This window comes from Oncorhynchus mykiss, chromosome 1 (assembly GCF_057628025.1).
Source record: "Oncorhynchus mykiss isolate SJ-2025 chromosome 1, ASM5762802v1, whole genome shotgun sequence".
Lineage (NCBI taxonomy): Eukaryota > Metazoa > Chordata > Actinopteri > Salmoniformes > Salmonidae > Oncorhynchus > Oncorhynchus mykiss.
In genome coordinates, this window is record NC_143022.1 from 42,067,032 (window position 1) to 42,084,615 (window position 17,584).

Here is a 17,584-nt window from a genome sequence, read left to right on the forward strand (position 1 = left end):
CACAAGTATACATTTGCATTAGAACAAAATTACGCATGTGCGTTACAACTATGCAGTTTTATGTTTATTTTTTTGTGTGGGTGTCAAACCGGGGCAGCATTGCGGAAAACAGCTATGAACAGATCCATACCCCTCGCTTCTTGTTAGAATTCAAACAATGTATATTCTCAATTATTTTTAGTGACCAGTGCTTTGTCATACAACTAAATGAATCTGAAAAAACTATTTTAGGCACCTAGCCAAGATTAATCATCTTGATACTAATTACATAGTTATCAAATATTACACCATTCTGGAGCCAGTATCCTGCTCACACTTAGTCATTAAAAAATAAATATAATTAAAATGTGAATTTCATATTTAAGTTAGAGGATACAAAGTTTGAGTTTCAGCACTCTCAACCCCTCTGAGAAAAATAATATAACATATCAAATGGATGGACTGAAGCATTTAGACTGGGTTTAGATGGAGCCACGAGGGGTCAGTAGGTATCCATTTATGAGCTCGCAAACAATGCCATTGCCAATGCGCCATCAGCTGTTTTCATTCAGTCTTGTGTGGCATAAAGTATGCTCTGTGTATATTTATTGCTTTATGCTGTAGATTGATATTGAAAACGGTTTGTGGTAGGGATACTTTAAGTTGCTCTTAAATCTATGTATTTACATTGTAGTTGCATAAGCAGATATAGTGTAAGTAGCCTCACGTGGTGTAGGAGACATCTTGATTTATGTTTTCTTATCCTCTTAATTTTACATGCTTGAAATGCCACTGTCTGTAAATTTGCCATTTTCTCTCAAATGAATGGTCCACTCAATGACAGAGAAAAGACAATATTTTGTTTTTTGGAATCCTGAGTATGAGGCATGCATTAATCCAATATAAACATGATCAAAACTGTGATGTTTTGCTAAATGACCTTCACTGATCCCATAGTAGACCAAGGGTCTCTACCAATGATTTATATATACACTAGATCAAATCAAATATAATTTGTCACATGCTTCGCAAACAACAGGTGTAGACTAACAGTGAAATGCACAAATGGAATAAATACACAGTGATTAACAAATAACAATAAAAAGTACATATCATGTCTGTAAAGATAAGAGTCATGTTCACCACCAGTCACCTAGCTATTTTCCAGTTAAAAGTCTATATGCAGACTACCACAGAAGTTCACTGGAACATTCAACTGTTTGTTAATTAGAACATGTAACTTGCCATCTTGACTGACTGACTGACTCAACCCAATGCCGCAGTAAATCAGTGCCTCCATTGCAGACTTTCAAGTGTCTTCTGTCTTGGTCAATAAAATGACGCTCAAAGCTACGCAGACAACTGATTAACTCTCAAGATACTTGTTTACTCATAGAGATTATGATGAGGCTCAAAATCAACTGCAGACTTGAATTGTAATGTCCCCAGACTGCATGAATCATAGACTATTAAATATCATATGAATACATGAATATAATTACATTTGACAATTTAGTCACTTAGCAGACACTCTTATAAAGAGTGACTTACATTTAGTGCATTCATCTTAAAATGGCTAGGTGAGACAACCACATATCACAGTTGGGTCGTTTTATGTCATTTCAGCAAGCCATGACACCAACCATTTCAGATTGTTCTGAAATCTTTTCTGTAGTTAGAAACAGATACGATAAGAATTCCGGAAACATTATTTTGTTGATATATAATAGGATCCTTGAAAAATATCATTAATTGCAATTAAATTGGTCAATTTAATTAATAGGATTCATATAATGTTCAATAAATATAGTACCTAACATCCACTTTTGACCAAACTTTTTTTCTAACAATGACTAAGACATGAGTAAGACATGAGTAAGACATGAGGAATCTAAAGAAGTGTTCAAAAGCCAGGCATAGTCCACCCAAATGACATATTGGTTTTCTTACCCTGTATGCAGACTATGGACCAGGTGTGACTTTCTTACCCTTCATGCAGACTATGGACCAGGTATGACAGCAGCACCCCATGCTTTGGTTTTGTTTACCTGACCACTGTTTCAAATGCTAAATGTTTTGCATATGTGTCACAAATCCAATGTAATTTAAATGTACCTATTATAGCATTCAGCACGTCATATCCAAATCATATACAAGTAACATCATTGAGTTACACAATACATTTTTTAGACACTTTAGGATGATTTGGACATGAAGCTTGAAAATGCTAATATCAATACCATTGACTTGCTTTGGGTTTGTGACACAAATGATGAAAAGTTAACATTTGAAACAGTGGACAGACAAACAAAACCAAAGCATGGGTTGCTGTCCTACCATGTCCAGAGACTGCTTACAGGGTGAGCGTCATCCACATAGCAATGACAGGAGAGATTATGTGAGGATATGACGGAGCTGAGTGACTTGGTGTATAGAGAAAAGAGGAGAGGGCCTAGAACGGAGACCTTGGGGACACCAGTAGTGAGAGCATGTGGTGCAGACACAGATTCTCTCCACGTCACCTGGTAGGAGCGACCTGCCAGGTAGGATGCAATCCAGCCCTGAGAGGGTGGAGAGGAGGATCTGATGGTTATGCCATCGAAGGCAGTGGATAGATCTAGAAGGATGAGACAGAGGTGAACAGTCTCAGTTGAGTTAGCTTCAAGACTCTTCTCTCTACACACCAACTCACTCAGCGCTGTCATATCCTAACATGGTCTCTCCTATCATTGCTATGTGGATGACACTCAACTACTTTTCTCCTTCCCCCTTCTGACACCCAGGTGGCAACACACATCTCTGTGTGCCTGGCAGGCATCTCAGCTTGGATGTTGGCCCACCACCTCAAGCTAAATTCCGACAAGACGGCGCTGCTCTTCGTCCCAGGGAAGGCCTGCCTGTTCTATCCCAGTTGACAACTCAACTCCCAGAGTGCAAAGAACCTTAGCATGACCCTTGACAACATCCTCGTTCTCTGCAAACATCAAAGCGGTCACTTGCCTGCAGGTTCATGCTCTACAACATCCGTAGAGTACGACCTTTCTTCACACACAAAGCGGCGCAAGTCCTAATCCAGGAACTTGTCATCTCCCGTCTGGACTTCTGCAACTCTCTGTTGGTTGGGTTTTCCGCTTCTGCCATCAAACCCCTGCAACTTATCCAGAACGCTGCAGCCCGCCTGGTGTTGAATCTTCCCAAGGTCTCCCATGGTAACGAGAGAGTTGGTCATATACAGCACACACAATTGTTTTGGAAAGAAAAGAAAGAAGGGATGCTGGTCCATAGTTTTTTTTATGTCAAAGGGGTTGAGTGTTGGTTTCTTGACTGTGACTAGCAGCCAGTGGTCAGGGATGAGGTGATGTGGGAAGTGAGGAATTGGAGAAGGTCTCCAGATAGTCTGGAGGAGGGGATGGGGTCAATTGGGCAGGTTTTTAACCCAAACATCTAAATGTTTTTAATATATACTACAAATAATGTTATTAATCTATGTGTGTATATTCTGTATTAAAGAACAATGTAGCCTACCCTACCTGAATGTCACCATATGGTACCTACTCAAGTAGGCTACCCAACCACTTTCAGGAACTCCACTCCTTTAGGTGAGTAGGCCCTGTTCTACAGTGTATTGCAGCTTTAAAATGGTCCACAATGCCTTGCGGTGTCCCAGTTCCGATGCAATGTATTTACAAGCAAGAGTAATGAAATAGGCAGAGGGCGATTTTCCGCAGCGTGTTGGTCCGACCCCAAGGGCTAGCGCAGAGACGGCGCAGCGAAAAACTTTCAGCCATGGATATTTCAATGCACCTAATTTTCTTTTGATGCCGTTCTCTTTGCTGTGGACCGTATCACTTTGTCGCAGTTCATATAAGTGATTTATAGGCTTGCCCCGAGAAAATGTCACATTTGCAGATTCCATTACTCAACAGCATCTATTTTTCCTAAACTTCAGTCCGGCTACAGAAGAGTGGGGGAACTTCTGTTGTTTTTTCGGCACGAAGCCTACAACACGAAGGTAAGGTTACGTTTGTAGTTTCCCTGCTAATGTTAAGATGTTTACGTTACACTGTATCTTAACTAACCGTTTACAACAGTATCCCAGGTGTAGTAATCGGTAATAGCAGGCGGCCGGGATAATGGAACAATTATTATCAGGCTGCATAGTGGAACAGTTGTGCCCGTTACAATATCGCGGGTTCTTTCTCGCGGTGAATACTATCACACTTTTAAAACAAGAGCGGAACATTTCAGAGCCATTTGCCACACTTGTTTACTATGTGGCCCATATCTTTTACATCAACACATGCATTGGATCTCTACCTGAGAATAGCCCATAGCCTATGGTTTTATGACATGTTTATAAACATTTAATAATGGTTGATAATGGCTACATTGTGTCTCATGATGTCTGTATAAAACATTGCACCGTTTCCACTTTTCAACACAGTATTTCCTCTGTGTATAGCCTATTTCCCACTCATAATTAAGCTAAACACTATTTAATATACCTATAGGGCTATTGTTTATGCGGACTCAGTTTATATTTCCAGTTACCCACTCTACCATTAGAGACTGAAACTACCTGTAGAGTAGGTCACTCCAATATGTTTGGCATAATGATGTATTAGAGCAGTAGTAAAATGAAAATGGCTTCTTTCTTGCTTTCAGCATCTGTGTATTGACACTTTTTTTCATACAATCAGCTCTTACACACATGTTGACGCAAACAGTGTTGGCCAGAAGATACTGTTCTATATCAGTATCTGATTCTTGTTTGTTTTGGGCTGCCTACTGCACAGCACTGTCGTCTTGATAATATTAAAGAAACATAGGCCTTCTCCGTAAAACTTTTCTAAGAACCTGTTTCATTTTCATTCAAAGCTGTATTATCTCAATCCCACAGCTGTGGTAAACATGTGTTCAATTACTGCACTAATGACTGATGGGACCGCCAGAACATGGACTAAACTAAACCCATGTCCTCATCATGTCCAAACCAACCCTCCAAACCCTTGGCCAGAGTAGAAGCCAGGAGATCGGGTCTGTTGCCCCAATCAGTGTTGCTCCTAAGGCCCTACTCCCGGCATCAGGCTGGCACTTCAAAGCTGGCCTGCTTATAGAGCCATCATGGCAGGGGAACAAAGGCTGTATTATTGCTGTTGGCTAAACGTGCCGTCCAGATGTTCGAGATCCTGCCAGTGTTGACCTCCCGACTAGGGGAGGCGGGGGCCACTCTGGAGTCTAATATAACATCCAGCCAGCCTGATGTTAGGGAGGGGGAGGAGTGTGGGGGCCCAGAAGCTCCTAATGGAAAGCTTTACAGGAGCTGGGGCTATAACTGCGGCTGTGGCATGACTGGGGCTGGTTTGAATCCCTGGTGAGGGACAGACGTCTCAAACACCGTCTCCCTAGAGATTTTTGGATTGAGGGGGTGGAGGGGGTTAGCCTAAATTCTGAGCAAGTGTTCGGTTGTACGTACGGGTGTGATCGAGGCGAGCCTATGTTTTTCAGGTGGCCTAATATAAGTACAGGATATTTTCTGGCCAAACTTTACCAGTGGAATAATTTATGTAATTTCCTTGTAGTTACGTTAACTAAACTTTTTGTATTTTCTTAACTGTCTAGACATATTTATTTTATGCTAATTTCAAAGTTGCATAATTTGCATATGTCTACAAACATGTTTTAAATGTCTATAAATGTTTTCCACTTACAAGGCAATGTGAAGTGTTTCACACACAGACACCCCATCCACACAAGCAGAACTCAGTTTGGTTTTAAATAGTGGCTTTAATCTGTCACTCATTTGTAACAAACTTTATTGAAGACTGTAGGTTTTGTCATTGTAGTCAGACAAATGTAATTTAGGACCTGGTCTGACCTGAGGAGATGCTGCTGCTAGCTCCTGTGGAGGAGGGAGGAGGCTTTTAGTGATTAGATTTCAGAGAACCACCACAAGACTCCTCTCTGACATTCCTTCCTCTTTCTTGTTTTGGTATTTAGTTGGGAGTGGGGCTTCTGTTTGTAAAAAAAAAGTGTAGCCTAATGCTTGTTTTATGTAATTCAATGGTACTTACCCTAGATTTAGCCTATTTAGCTTAGTTTGTTAATGATAGAATGTAACACAGTCCTTACGGTGTATTCCTTGTAATTCCTTCCTTCCAATATAAAAATAGTCAGCCCACAGAATCACCAACAAAAAGCCTGCCACTATATAGACTGTATAACTGATGTAGTCCTTTAACTGTGAGTAGAATCTAAGGTGTATTCATGTTAAACGCAGCCCTGAGATCAGAGGGCTGTGCACAGAACCATGGAGTTCCTTATCTCCACGTCACGGCCCATTGCATTCTCATCGGCCAGGAATCCATTCTCTCTATGTTATTAGTTTCCTGGATGCCTGGCACTGACGTGGAGAGGTAGTGGAATTCCTTCCTATAGAGAAGATATCTGCACACACTTTAATACCTCTGCATTCCTGGATGCCTGGCACTGACGTGGAGAGGTAGTGGAATTCCTTCCTATAGAGAAGATATCTGCACACACTTTAATACCTCTGCATATTTATTGTGCTGATGTTTTTGATCAGAGACCTTTTTCAAGAACTCCTCCCTATAGCCACCCAATGCTCCTTCCTCTATGCACAACGTCCTCAACCACTGGGGTCCCACAACCCAGTCTACATACCAGGCTGTTTGACATTATGGTATATAAGGCCTGAGGCCCTAGTATGACCAACTACCCAGGTCTGCTACGTGTGTGAGACTTGAGAGTGTGAGGCCAGGGCAGCACTTGATGGCGAACTGGGGGGATTTAAATACATTGTTTCTTAGCCTACTCCAAGACACACACACACACAAACAAGAGTCCCAACCACCACCACAATAAAACAGTGTCTGGCTGTGGCTGGGCAACAGGGATCAATTTCACAAGAGACGTAGTCTGGTACCAATTATACTAGAGTGTATAAATGGTTAGTAATTACAACGTAGCCCCGCAACAGGAAGTGCATTTTGAATTAAAGTTCAATGTTGGAAATAGTTTGTAAGCACCAGAACCCCCTATCGCACAACCCTGTAAAAAAAAACTCATTATGTATTGTGGGGGTTGGGCTGTTTTACTTTTTGTAGTCAGGATAGAGTTGAAGTAAATGTGTCTTTTGTTTTTGTTTTTTTATATATCACTACCTCTGGTGTTAGGTCACTGCTCTGCTCCCAGACCTTCAATGGCCTTCAACCTCTCTCCTTTGCCAAGAAGTGATTAAATTGTTTCCCCCATAGTGAACAATGGCCTGTAAAGTACAAGGGGAACACAGGTCTAATCACAGAGAAAGCAGACGTGGACTGTTTTCCTGCGAGAAGATATTTTGTCCTCAAAACAGTTCAGTGGTTCCCCAAGGGGTTTCTCCCAACTCCCAGAGTCAAGTTGTGCCTGATTCTTTGTTTTAGCCCCATGATGAATACCCATTTTGTTTCTCCTCAAACGGCCATATGTTCTTCATGGAAATGTATGATATTCATACAAGTCCACTGCAGTACAGTTCAGCAGGAATACATCATAGTTGTAGACCTAAATAAATATGATAATCTAATCCGTGACATGTAAGGGCATTGTCTTACGTCAAGTGGCGTCACTGCTACTTGCTGCTTGTCCCTCAACTGACAGGAATCAGTGTAAACGGAATTAGAGACAATGATGTAAGGGGATGTCCTTATCCTTCCTACCTATGGTGACGAAACCTAACCACACGAAACCTCACCCCAGCACAGCCATATATCCCATGGCTCAGAGCTGTACATGATCACTCTATATTGGATATTGTTGTAGAGGTTGGGAACCAGGGCCAGCACCTGGCCTGTAAAGAGATGGCAGTGCCTGGCCCGTGTCCGTGTGTGTGAGAGGACCCAGAGGGACATATGGTGGCTTGTTTACACTAGCATCAGTCAGTGGAAGTCCTAGCCCTCGTGCCAACTCTCTGGGCTCCTGTAGCCCCGGATCTCTGGGCTGGCAACAGCGGGAACAGCCATGGCAGCAGCCTGGGTCTCAGCGGACACACTGCTCACAGTACCTTGTACTCGCACACCTCACTGGGCAGACAGGAAGCCACCCCAGGGACCACCAGGCTGAACTCTAAAGCCATGCCACATTGAGACAAATGACAAATGCATCTTGGGTCTAGTGCTGTGGCGGTCACAACATTTTGTCAGCTGGTAATTGTCAAGCAAATAACTGTCAGTCTCATGGTAATTGACCGGTAATTAACACAAACACATTTAGCATCTCCTGGCTTCCAACAGCCTACAAGCCACTGAAGCAGACCTTTGGAACCTCTACATTTGAAAAAGTCTAATAAATCCATGTAATATAGCCTACACCTTTACAAAAAATCCATTATTTATTTTAGACAGGTCTAAAGAAGCATGATGTAAGAAAATGTAGTCTATTTCAGAATAACAGATTTGCATGCTCTGATGTTTGGTCCTGATCTGTGTAAGGATATGCGCTGAGAGACGGGAAGCAAGTTCAGGGAGTGAGGGTTTTAATAAAATAATCAGAACATAATACAACACAAGACACTCTGACAGCACACAGACATGAAAAAGAAAGAGAAACAATGACGCCTGGGGAAGGAACCAGAGGGAGTGACATACAGTGCCTTGCGAAAGTATTCGGCCCCCTTGAACTTTGCGACCTTTTGCCACATTTCAGGCTTCAAACATAAAGATATAAAACTGTATTTTTTTGTGAAGAATCAACAACAAGTGGGACACAATCATGAAGTGGAACGACATTTATTGGATATTTCAAACTTTTTTAACAAATCAAAAACTGAAAAATTGGGCGTGCAAAATTATTCAGCCCCTTTACTTTCAGTGCAGCAAACTCTCTCCAGAAGTTCAGTGAGGATCTCTGAATGATCCATTGTTGACCTAAATGACTAATGATGATAAATACAATCCACCTGTGTGTAATCAAGTCTCCGTATAAATGCACCTGCACTGTGATAGTCTCAGAGGTCCGTTAAAAGCGCAGAGAGCATCATGAAGAACAAGGAACACACCAGGCAGGTCCGAGATACTGTTGTGAAGAAGTTTAAAGCCGGATTTGGATACAAAAAGATTTCCCAAGCTTTAAACATCCCAAGGAGCACTGTGCAAGCGATAATATTGAAATGGAAGGAGTATCAGACCACTGCAAATCTACCAAGACCTGGCCGTCCCTCTAAACTTTCAGCTCATACAAGGAGAAGACTGATCAGAGATGCAGCCAAGAGGCCCATGATCACTCTGGTTGAACTGCAGAGATCTACAGCTGAGGTGGGAGACTCTGTCCATAGGACAACAATCAGTCGTATATTGCACAAATCTGGCCTTTATGGAAGAGTGGCAAGAAGAAAGCAATTTCTTAAAGATATCCATAAAAAGTGTTGTTTAAAGTTTGCCACAAGCCACCTGGGAGACACACCAAACATGTGGAAGAAGGTGCTCTGGTCAGATGAAACCAAAATTGAACTTTTTGGCAACAATGCAAAACGTTATGTTTGGCATAAAAGCAACACAGCTCATCACCCTGAACACACCATCCCCACTGTCAAACATGGTGGTGGCAGCATCATGGTTTGGGCCTGCTTTTCTTCAGCAGGGACAGGGAAGATGGTTAAAATTGATGGGAAGATGGATGGAGCCAAATACAGGACCATTCTGGAAGAAAACCTGATGGAGTCTGCAAAAGACCTGAGACTGGGATGGAGATTTGTCTTCCAACAAGACAATGATCCAAAACATAAAGCAAAATCTACAATGGAATGGTTCAAAAATAAACATATCCAGGTGTTAGAATGGCCAAGTCAAAGTCCAGACCTGAATCCAATCGAGAATCTGTGGAAAGAACTGAAAACTGCTGTTCACAAATGCTCTCCATCCAACCTCACTGAGCTCGAGCTGTTTTGCAAGGAGGAATGGGAAAAAATGTCAGTCTCTCGATGTGCAAAACTGCTAGAGACATACCCCAAGCGACTTACAGCTGTAATCGCAGCAAAAGGTGGCGCTACAAAGTATTAACTTAAGGGGGCTGAATAATTTTGCACGCCCAATGTTTCAGTTTTTGATTTGTTAAAAAAGTTTGAAATATTCAATAAATGTCGTTCCACTTCATGATTGTGTCCCACTTGTTGTTGATTCTTCACAAAAAAATACAGTTTTATATCTTTATGTTTGAAGCCTGAAATGTGGCAGAAGGTCGCAAAGTTCAAGGGGGACGAATACTTTCGCAAGGCACTGTATATAGGGAAGGGGATCAGGGAAGTGATGGAGTCCAGGTGAGACTGACGCGTCACGGTGGTGACAGGTGTGAGCCATAACAAGCAGCCTGGTGATCTAGAGGCCGGAGAGGGAGCACACGTGACAGTACCCCCTCCCCGACAGGCGGCTTCAGCCGCAGGACGCCGACAAAAATGCAGATCCCGGGGATCAGGAGCAGACCGGTCACTTCTGCTGAGGCGCGGGAAACCTGTCAGTCCAGCTGAGATGCGGGTGCGTGGCGACCTAGAGTGCCGGAGAGAGCATACGTGACGGTACCCACTCCCCGGCGCATTCGGTTCCAGCCGCAAGATGCCAACCAAAGGGACGATCCCGGGGAACAGGAGCGGACTGGTCACCCCTGCTGATGCCCGGAACCTGTCTCCGGCTGGGGTGCCTGGCGATCCGGCTGAGGCATGAGAGCCTGTAGCTGCTCCCGGACCCGACGTCATTCCCACTGGAAAAAAAACACTCCCTGATGCTTCCCTTAGGTGAGGCGTCCTTCTGTAACAATATGCGCTGAGGTTCAGGAAGCAAGTTCAAGAAGTGAGTGTTTTAATAAAATAAATGGAACATAATACAAAACAAGAAACACTAACAGCACACAGACATGAAACAAAACAAGCAGCCTGGTGACCTAGAGGACGGAGAGGGAGCACACGTGACAATCTGGCTATGCCAAATGGCTGTGGGCTACACTAGTTAATTTAGCAGACAACTTGCTTAGAATTCTGTGGCATTATTTTATATTATTTTATAGTATGAAGAATACAATTGAACAAAGCGGAATAAAATAGAAAGGATATTTTCTCCAAACGATTTGAGGGAGTGCGCACATGCGGCTTTTTTTGTGTTAAGCGGTTAACAAAGAAAAATGTATTCCTACATGCTTAATTTAGAGTTATTAATGTAACTTTAGTTGTTCTACAAACGTTGGGCAATAAGTTTTGATTGTTAATGCATTGTAAGGCTGCATGGTGCGACTAATGATGATTTGAAAAAAGTGGCTTGAAAGGCATGAGCTCTGCTTTATTTTTTTGCGCAGGCTGTACACACTTCATCAGTCTCTCATTCACAATTTGACAAGCACTTGATAATGCCTCAAATTTCACAGGGGCCTCCCCTTTGTGTGGCCATAATGCACCCTAAAAAAATCCATGCCTTTTGGGCCTGTGCCCTTCTTCCGGAGTGCTGCATTGTGCCCTTCTCCCTGAGTGCTGCGCACTCCATAGGACATCTCACTCACATGGTTCTCCATCACGTGATCGGGTCTTTCTCACAGGCTACAAGTGAAGACAGACACATCGGGAACGCAACTGCGCTCATCCTTATCCCATTCCGAGGTGCATAATTGAAGATATTGGAAGAACTGTCCACATTTACTTTTCATCAGCCAACAAGATGAGTAGCCTAACAAACAGAAAAAGCACTAGCCTATGTCAATCTACTATCCCCATAGTGCAAAAGTTTACCTATTATATTCTGAGAAATAAATATTCCAAACATAGTCTGGTACAGTTGTGGGATGCAATAGATCCCAGATTAATACAACCACTAGCATCCCAAAAACCTTTTTACGCAATGTTGCTGACGCAGCGTTTAGCTTTAAATGTTGATGAACTATTAGACTATTTCTTCACATTATAAACGCAGCAATGCGCACATTGCCGTAGGCAATAAGCACGGATGTTCCATTAGCGGGAAAACACCATTATCAAAAGTGACCACAAATGCAATTATGCATGTAATGCTTTTATTATACAGGTGCATTTTTATGGTGAAGATTATCTTTCCCAAACTTGAAACTCATGAGCTGCTTATATATGCCAGTTAGGCTCTACACACCCTGTAAAGCGGATTAATGTGCTTAATTTTAAGAAGTTATTTGGCCACTTTAGTTGTGATACAAACCTTATCAAAACATATAGGCCTATGGGCTAGGCTATATGAGGTGTGCAACTATGATTAAAAAAAGTCACACAAAAAAAGGCATTGTTTCTTGCCTTATGCTGGGCATCATTCACAAGTCATAATATATAATTCACAAGTGATAGGCTAATATTGTCACCCATCAGACTATTCTTCATTTAATCTTGTCTTTACATATACTAAATAATATGTGTCAAATTTGTTTTGATTTAGAATGGACCATTATCATGCACCTGTCACGAAACAGGTGGGATAAAAATACATGTCCTCTATGCACTTAAATAGCAATTGGAGGACGCTTTTCCTGTGGTTAATTTCCATGCCAGCCAGGTAGGCTATACTCCTGTTGTAAAGATAAGCAATGTGCTTAATATTAAGAAAGATAAGAAATATGTTAGGCCTAGCCTATAGAAAGCTGAATGTCACCTCCTCTTTTTAATAGAGGCCATCACCCTGTTTTCTTGCGCAATTGCATAGCCTATAGAAATGTTGCGCAACATGAGCTCATGGGCTCTCATGAAGTGTTTGATTAGATTTTCGATTACATTTGCATTGATGTCAGAGTGATAAGAGGGACAATAGAGTGCTGAGTACCAGGCAGTTAGCAAGTTTGGTAGGCTACTAATGACCATCAGCAGCATCAGAGCTTGGAGAAGCCTAATTACCGTGACTAAACTGTCCTGTGGAATTTGACGCCCTTCATGACTCGTGACCGCCGGTGTGGCGGTTATATGGTCAACGCAACAGCCTTACTTGGGTCATCTGCCTTTTGGTCTGTTTTGGTTTTACGTTACAGCAGTAAAGCATCTCTTTAGCTGTTCTTCGATCTAAAATGGAATCTGTTGGAATGTACTGTAAGCCATGCTCTCACGGAATGCTCCTTGGCTCAGGGTTGTGAGCAGCTCTACAGATCAGGCCATGGCCGTCTCTGCAGGGCAAAGGGGCAGATCTTGAGATAGACCTGTGCCCTGTGCCACTATGCTGGCTTGGCACCAACCACTATATTATCCTGTATCATTGTCATACAGTACTGTACTGAATTTGCTGTTGTATTTTCACTGTTGTGTTATATGATTAATAAATGCTAAGCTTATATGGATAATCTTATATGGATCACCAGTTTTGCGGCCTTATGTCATATAGTAGTACACGCCAATGTGTGTTACAACATGGTATTAAGACGCATTAGTCCCCTCACTGTGTAGACATAACCACTGGCTGTTTTCCTGGGGGGGGGGGGGGGGGGGGTTGGAACAAAACTGTCAACCAGCTTTATATATTATAGCCTGAACTTCTGGAGAGGTGAAATGTTAGTTATATAACACACACGCACGCATGCACGCACATACACACACACACACACACACACACACACACACACACACACACACACACACACACACACACACACACCGACCCCTCAGTGTAACCCAACCTCCCCTGAGGACCTATCTGTCATGTAATGAACGGAAAACTCATAATATTCATAATACTACAAGCCTCTCATTCACATCTCGTTCACCATGGGGGGCTTATTGGAGGTGTCATTTGTGACTGAGACTTGTAAACAGATGCCTTAAACAATGTACATTTGTTGATTGCTAAAGGCATACAAATACGATTATTTCTTGATACATTTGAAACAAGGTCTAGAAGCAGTCTAGCTTGTGAACGACTCTTGGCGGAATGTATTGCTTGACTGCCTTGAGGGTGATAAGCACAATATCGTTCACAAACTGCAGCTCCCCAAGCAATTCGTTCTCAAGTTTGAGTTTGTTTTGTTTTGGTTCTACAGAGCGGTGTCCATCATAACATTCAATAATCAATTAATTGTGTTCCTTCTTGCACCATGTTATCAGTTCTTAACATGTCTTTTTCTTCTCTATTTTCCTACGCGCATATGACAGAGGGTGGTTGGAGCACGTCTTTGGAGCCGCTAATCCAGAAGAGCGTGTATTAATCCTGCTGTAGGACTCATTGCAGCCAACTCGTCAAATGAACAAATAAAATGAATTAGTCACTCAGAAAAACGAATCATGACTCTCGAGTCGGTAAAAATAGTCATTCAAAATAATGAATCATTTGTGAACTGTACATCATGAGCACACAGTTCCTTCACGCTGTTTATTCTCTCAACATACTGTCAATTCATGCACTCGGCGGCTGGGTAAGCATTGCGAGGCCAGAGATAGCCAGACTTCTAAATTGGGCTAAGTAACAGAAGTTGGGTTTTGGAGAAACATCATCAGTGCATGCTCTGCAAGCAATACAGCGGATGAAGGCGCGACAACAGCGCGGTGATCGGATAGATGTGGTTATGGACAGTAAGGAAGAAGGAGAAGAGCCAAGTGTAGTGGAAAGGTATGTGTTGGGTAAGACGTGCGCCAAGTACAAACAATATTCTGCTGCCTCTGATGGTCAAAAATTTTACCTGACGAGTGTGAGGATGTATTACCTATGGTGGCTGGTGTTGTGAAGATCTCAGAGTCCAAACCTCGCCCGATGGTCATGCAAGGATAATTTGGGCCCGGTAGGAATGACATTTTTGGAGAAAATGGATCCCTGATTTTTGGCTGATCCATATGTAGTCTTAGGCTGGGTAGAAAATAAGTTGGGTACTATTACGTTTTTGAAGGTAGCTCGAAGTGGATTTTATGGATTTATTCCATTCAAGGGGGAGCAGGTGCTTTGCGTTACATGACTAGGGACAAGACCTGTGAGTTGCTTTGCTCTCCAGAGTAGAGCGCCTTTGAAAGGAGTGATTGGGATATGTCAGTTATCCAGTGAGAGCATCTGTACCGAACCCATTAAGGTGTTTCAGATGCCAAGCTTATGTTCATGTTGCTGCAGTGTTTAGGACAACGATTCCGAGATGTGAGAAGTGTACAGGAGGGCATGGGACAAAGGAATGTGTAGTATCAGTGGAAAAAACTGTGTGTCAATTGTGGGTGTGCCCATATAGTTGGCGATCAGAAGTGTCCAGTTCGAGAGAGACAGGATGAGGCTGCCCAGGTCAGAGTAGGACAGAAGGTGTCGTATGCTGAGGCAGTGAAGAGAGTAGAGGATGATGGGTTAAAGGTGAGTAGTAGGCCTAAGCCAATACAGAGTGACACAAACCTGTGTTTCATAAGGTTGGCCTTCTAGCATTCATTGCCATGGTTATCAACTGTACCGCAGAAATGGAACGTAAATCACAGAAAATAGATGTTATGGTGGCAGCTGCAGAGAAGTACTTGGGTGTACGAGGTTTTACTGCAGAAGAGTTACAAGGTGTGTTGAATGAGAGTCCCGTCGTCCCAGGCCGTCGGCCTGGTGTAGGATCAGTTAGGGTCAAAGTAGTGGAATGGGGTGGTGATTATATATTTTTTTATTAAATAGTGGTATATACTGTAGGTGTAGGATTAGTTGGTGTTGCAATTTTTTTCCTTTTCCCTGTTTCTTTTTTATTTTGTATCACAAAATGTAACATGATTGAACACACACTACCGCATAGTAGGTGATGACATGCACAAACAAAATGTGTGAACTCCATGGTACCAGAGAAGAAGAAGAGTAATTCATTCACTCACACATATTCTTCCAAAACAAGAATGAAGCTGCTTTCCACGTTGCCTCTAAATATGAATCCACATGTTTTCTCTATTATACTATTAATTTGTGTATCTTGCTCTCTGAAAAACGCGAGTTAGTCTAAGGAAGCTGGCATGTGCCTAAAATAATGCTAATCGATAATGCTAATGGTTAACTAGCTAGGTGGCTAGCTAAATGCCATTTAGCTAAATGCTCTAGCTAGGGCAAAACAAACATTAGCTCTAATACAGGTTGCTACCATGTTGTTTGTGCAACGGTGTGTTCTGAATTAGATAGAATATATATATATTCTAAAATGCAACATTTATTCAAATGTGATTAGGTTCCCCTGATAAACACTGACCAACACTTTGGTTCCTACCCTGTCCTAACTCCTATCTGGTTTTTGCATTTGTTGTCGTGCCAACCAACACGAACCATAGAAAATAGATATCTTCTTCAGGAGATGTGCTTCAAAAGTAAGTAAGATTCATACAGTGCCTTGCGAAAGTATTCGGCCCCCTTGAACTTTGCGACCTTTTGCCACATTTCAGGCTTCAAACATAAAGATATAAAACTGTATTTTTTTGTGAAGAATCAACAACAAGTGGGACACAATCATGAAGTGGAACGACGTTTATTGGATATTTCAAACTTTTTTAACAAATCAAAAACTGAAAAATTGGGCGTGCAAAATTATTCAGCCCCCTTAAGTTAATACTTTGAAGCGCCACCTTTTGCTGCGATTACAGCTGTAAGTCGCTTGGGGTATGTCTCTAGCAGTTTTGCACATCGAGAGACTGACATTTTTTCCCATTCCTCCTTGCAAAACAGCTCAAGCTCAGTGAGGTTGGATGGAGAGCATTTGTGAACAGCAGTTTTCAGTTCTTTCCACAGATTCTCGATTGGATTCAGGTCTGGACTTTGACTTGGCCATTCTAACACCTGGATATGTTTATTTTTGAACCATTCCATTGTAGATTTTGCTTTATGTTTTGGATCATTGTCTTGTTGGAAGACAAATCTCCGTCCCAGTCTCAGGACTTTTGCAGACTCCATCAGGTTTTCTTCCAGAATGGTCTTGTATTTGGCTCCATCCATCTTCCCATCAATTTTAACCATCTTCCCTGTCCCTGCTGAAGAAAAGCAGGCCCAAACCATGATTCTGCCACCACCATGTTTGACAGTGGGGATGGTGTGTTCAGCTGTGTTGCTTTTACGCCAAACATAACGTTTTGCATTGTTGCAAAGTTCAATTTTGGTTTCATCTGACCAGAGCACCTTCTTCCACATGTTTGGTGTGTCTCCCAGGTGGCTTGTGGCAAACTTTAAACGACACTTTTTATGGATATCTTTAAGAAATGGCTTTCTTCTTGCCACTCTTCCATAAAGGCCAGATTTGTGCAATATACGACTGATTGTTGTCCTATGGACAGAGTCTCCCACCTCAGCTGTAGATCTCTGCAGTTCAACCAGAGTGATCATGGGCCTCTTGGCTGCATCTCTGATCAGTCTTCTCCTTGTATGAGCTGAAAGTTTAGAGGGACGGCCAGGTCTTGGTAGATTTGCAGTGGTCTGATACTCCTTCCATTTCAATATTATCGCTTGCACAGTGCTCCTTGGGATGTTTAAAGCTTGGGAAATCTTTTTGTATCCAAATCCGGCTTTAAACTTCTTCACAACAGTATCTCGGACCTGCCTGGTGTGTTCCTTGTTCTTCATGATGCTCTCTGCGCTTTTAACGGACCTCTGAGACTATCACAGTGCAGGTGCATTTATACAGAGACTTGATTACACACAGGTGGATTGTA

The 17,584-nt window shown here is 42.3% G+C and overlaps 1 protein-coding gene across 3 annotated transcripts in view; it reads left to right on the plus strand.

The window, feature by feature from the left end:
• Positions 1–3,642: 3,642 nt before the first annotated feature.
• The window catches only part of rassf8a (Ras association domain family member 8a), a 43,435-nt gene continuing 29,493 nt past the window's right edge, over positions 3,643–17,584 (plus strand). For 2 of the 3 annotated variants that reach the window (XM_021601122.3, XM_021601130.3), the window contains exon 1: positions 3,645–3,991. The gene's annotated coding sequence lies outside the window, so the exon portion shown is untranslated. Of the gene's footprint in view, positions 3,992–17,584 lie in introns of all 3 variants that reach the window. The other variant, XM_021601115.3, reaches the window with a different exon arrangement.